We start from the raw sequence: 4,930 nt of genomic DNA, 5'->3' as shown, positions 1-4,930 counted from the left end.
GACACAAAAACCTTAATTGTTACAAAAAGTATGTAAGCAAAAAATAGAGAATTAAGGACTGAAAGAAAGAAACCTATCATCCTAGAACCCTGTGTCCAGAGGAACCATTCTTCAAAAGTGAAGGAAAATACTTAAGCTGAGAAAGAAAAACTGAGGACATTTTTTGCCAGTACATTTGCTCTACAAGAAATATAGTTTAAAGGAAAAATAGTACTTTATTTGACACTGTTAAAAGTAGTAGTCATACAAAGTTCTTACTCAGAACATTGGTAATTGAAGGGAAAGAATTAAGCATTTATCTTTGTATGAAATATTAAAGAACTTCTTCAGAGAGGGAAATTTATATAGATCAGAAATTTAGATCTACATTTAAAAAAGGAAGAATAGTAAAAAAGGAATAAATGAAAGAAAAATAAATCTGTTCATTTTCTTATTTTATCTAACAGACGAAAATTTGTTCAAAATACTAATATCTACACTCCATAGGGTGACTATAGCTTATGGATAATTGAAATGAATGCATGTAAGAGGCAGGAGAGGAGAACTGGAAAATACAGGACCTGAACTTATATGGTGTAGTGTTATTTAAAGTGGACTTAGATTAATTCTAAATGTACATTGCAAACTCTAGGGTAACCACAATGTGTTTAGAAAGAAATGTGATAGACAAGCAAACAGAGGTGAGAACCATAGAAAATGCTCAAGTAAAACCAGAGAACCAAAAAAGAGTGGACAGTAGTGAAAGAAACAAACAATAAAAAGGTTGTAAATATCAAGCAGTTACAAATACGGTAGATATTAATCCAACTATATCAATGATCACTTTAAACGTTAACAGTCTAAAAACATCAATTAAAAGACAGAGTCTTTCAGACTGGATCAAAAAAACAAGAAAAACAATACCCAATTATGTGTAGCGTAGAGATTACGAATCGGGCTGTGAACCGCAAGGTCAGCAGTTCAAAATTACCAGCTGCTCCGCGGGAGAAAGAGGAGGCATTCTGCTCTCTTAAAGATTAACAGCCTTGGAAACCCTGTGCAGGGTTGCTATGAGTCAGAACCGACTCCACGGCACACAACAACAACAACAGCTTTGAATATAAGAACACAGATAGATTAAAAGTCAAGTGATGGAGGAAGATATAACATGATAATACTAATCAAAAGAAATCTGAGTTATATTAATTTCAGACAAAACCAACTTCAGAACAAGGAAAATTATCAGAGATAAAGAGGGACGTTACATATTGATATTGATAAAGGGCAAATTCTCCTAGAAGACATAGCAATGGGTATGTGCTAACAAAGCACCATTGTGTAAATACATAAGGCAAAACCTGATAGAACTGCAAGGGAAATAGACAAACTCATTATTATAGCTGAAAACGTCAACTATCAGTAATTGACAGACACAGCAGGCAGAAAATGAGGAAGAACATAATTGAGCTGACCAGCACCATCAATCAGCTGAATCTGATCAACAGTTATAGACCACTTCATTCAACAATGGCGGAGTCCTGGTGTGGTGCTGTGCGTTAATGCACTGGGCTGCAAAGTCAGTTTGAACCACAAGGTCTGCGGTTCAAACTCACCAGCCTCTCCTCATAAACCCTGTACAGGGTCGCTATGGATCAGAACTGACTCGACAGCATTTAACAACAACATGCAACAATGTCAGAATGCACATTTATATCTATGATTAATTTTTAGTTAATTTTTGTGCATGATGTAAGTCAGGATGTAAATTAATCTTTTTGTGTGAGGATATCCAATTGTACCAGCACCATTTGTTAAAAAAGTTATTTTTTTTCACATTGAATTATTTTGGTACCTATGTTGAAAATCAGTTATCATAAGTATATGAATATATTTTTGGTTTCTCTGTTCTATTTCTGTATATGACTTTCCTTATGGCAGTAGCACATTGTCTTGCATAGAACAGCTTTGTAGTATGTTTGCAATCAGGAAATGAAAGTCCCCAACTCTGTTTTTCTTTTTCAGAATTGTTTTGCCCATTCTGAGTCCTTTGAATTTCTATATAAATTTTAGGATCAGCTTGTTAATTTCTGCAAAAGAACCTGCTGATGTTTTGAAAGGGATGTTTTGTATCAAAAACGTATCAATTTTGGAAGAATTGCCATCTTAACTATACTGAGTCATCTAATCCGTTAACATTGATTTAGATACCTTCATATTTGTTTCAGACAAACCCTGCACCCATCTATATTACCTTTGATGTCTAACATTGTAGGGCTCCTCTGCTAAAAGCCACAGCCAAGAAAGGAAAGGAGGTACCTTCAGTGGAAACCGACACAAAGGAACTAGTCTACAGGGCCATAGCAGGAGCACTGGTTTGCACACATGTGACTGAGTCGGGGAAGCTCCTTTTCATTCAGTTACCCTGATGTTGTTGTTCCGACTCATAGTGACCCTGTGTACAACAGAATGAAACACTGCCGGGTCCTGCTCCATCCTCACAATCACTGTTACACTGCTGCTGCCACTGTGTCAGCCCATCTCATTAGGGATCTTCCTTTTTTTTTTTCTATGACCTCCCATTTTACCAAACATGATGTCCTTCTCAGGGACAGGTCCTTTCTGATAACATTTCTGAAGTATGAACAACAAAGTTTTGCCATCCTGGCTTATATGAGGCTATTGAAATACCATGGCTTGGGTCAGGGATACCTTTGTCCTCAAACTGATATCTTTGCCCATTCCAAAGAAAGGTAACCCAACGGAATGCGGAAATCAATGGACAATCTCTTTGATATCCTATGCAAGTAAAGTTTTACTAAAGGTAATACAGAACTGGCTGCAAGCATACATTGACAGAGAACTTCCAGAGGTTCAAGTCGGATTCAGAATAGGCCGTGGAACAAGGGATATCATTGCTGATGTCCGATGGATCTTGGCTGAAAGCAGAGACTACCAGAAAGATGTTTACCTGTGCTTTATTGACTATGCAAAGGCTTTTGATTGTGTGGATCATGGTATACTGTGGATAATATTGTGGAAAATTAGTATTCTGGAACACTTAATTGTGCTCATGAGGAACCTGTACATAGACCAAAAGCAATTGTTTGAACAAAACAAGGGAACACTGAGTGGTTTAAAACTGGCAAAGGTGTGTGCTTGGGTTGTATTCTTTCATCATACTTATTCAATCTGTATCCTGAACTCATAATCTGAGAATTAATTATATGAAGAGAAATGTGGCATCAGGATGAGAGGATGACTCATTAACAACCTGCGATATGCAGATGATACAACCTTACTGTGTCATCGGGAATTCTAAGGGGATTTAGAATACTAACTGATGAAGAGAAGACAAAAATCCTCACCACTAGATCAATAAACAACATCCATATAAATGGAGAAAAGATTGAAGTTGTCTACAACTTCATTATGCTCGGATCAACCATCGACACTCATGGAAGCAGCAGTCAAGAAATAAAGAACATATTGCATTAGGCAAATCTGCTGTACAAGATCTTTTTAAAGCGTTCAAGGGCAAAGATGTCAGTTTGATGGCTAAGGTGAGCTTGACCCAAGTCATGTTATTTTCAGTAATCTCATATGCTTGTGAAGGTTGGACAGTGAATGAGGAAGACCGTAGAAGAACTGATGCATTTCAGTTATGGTGTTGGAGGAGAATATTGAAAGTGCCATGGGCTGCCAAAAGAACAAACCAATCTGTGTTGAAAGAAGTACCATCAGAATGCTTCTTGGAAACCTGGATGGCCAGACTTTGTCTCTCATACTGCCAGGAGGGATCAGTCTCTGGAGAAGGATATCATGTTTAATAAACTGGAGGGTCAGAGAAGAAGAGGAAGACCCCCAACTAGATGGATTGCTACAGTGGCAGCAGCAATGGGCTCAAACAATGATTGTGAGGTTGGCTTAGGACTGACAATGAAACTGGGTTTTGTTCTGTTGTGCATAGGGTCGCTATGAGTTGGTACCAACTCAGTGGCAACTAACAACAACAACAATACCTGTGGTTTCAACTCCTGGTGTAGCACTATAGGATCAGCACTGGACTGCGAATCACAGGGTCAGTAGTTCAAACCTACTAGCTACTTCTTGGATTGATATGAGTCAGAGCCAACTCAATGGCACTTAATAGCAACATACCTATAGTTGGGAGTTCTGGTGTGGTCCTGTGGATAAGCACTGGTCTGCTGTCTGCAAGATCAGTGATTCAAACCCATCAGTCACTTCTCAGAAAACCTATACAGACAGGGTTGCTATGAATCGGAACCTACTTGAAGACACTTAACAACAACATACCTGTGGTCATAATCCCTTTTGGGGATAGGTTGTCTTTGTCATGTTAATAAGATAGGATTAGTGTACAGTGTATGTATTTTGAGATCTAAGAAGAGATTAAACAAGAAAGCAGAGACAGAGAGATGGGGTAAGATAGATGCCAAGACACATGGACTTCTCCAGGGAGCCAGGAAAGGCCATTCCCAGAGCCGATGAGGGACAAAAAACCTGTGAGAGAAGGCTGGTGGTTTGCTATGTGGCCTACAGGTGGTACTTGTTGTTAGGTGCCATCCAGTCAGTTCTGACTCACAGCGACCCTGTGCACAACAGAACGAAACACTGCCTGCCTGGTCCTGTGCCATCCTCACAATTGTTGATACACTTGAGCCCAGGCTGCTGCCACGGTGCCATCCCATTTCATTGGGATCTTCCTTCTTTTCTCTGACCCTCCACTTTACCAAGCATGATGTCCTTCTCCAGTTTCCTCCTGAAGAATAACACATGTGATGCATGAGAGATGAACTTTCGCCATTCTGGCTTTCAAGAAGATTCTGGCAGTATTTTCTACAACACAGATTTGTTTGTTCTTCTGACACTCCATGATACTTTTAACATTCTTCTCCAACACCATAACTCAAGCACATCAATTCTTCTCTGG

This window comes from Chrysochloris asiatica, unplaced genomic scaffold (assembly GCF_000296735.1).
Source record: "Chrysochloris asiatica unplaced genomic scaffold, ChrAsi1.0 scaffold00034, whole genome shotgun sequence".
Lineage (NCBI taxonomy): Eukaryota > Metazoa > Chordata > Mammalia > Afrosoricida > Chrysochloridae > Chrysochloris > Chrysochloris asiatica.
This window is presented reverse-complemented; position numbering follows the sequence as displayed.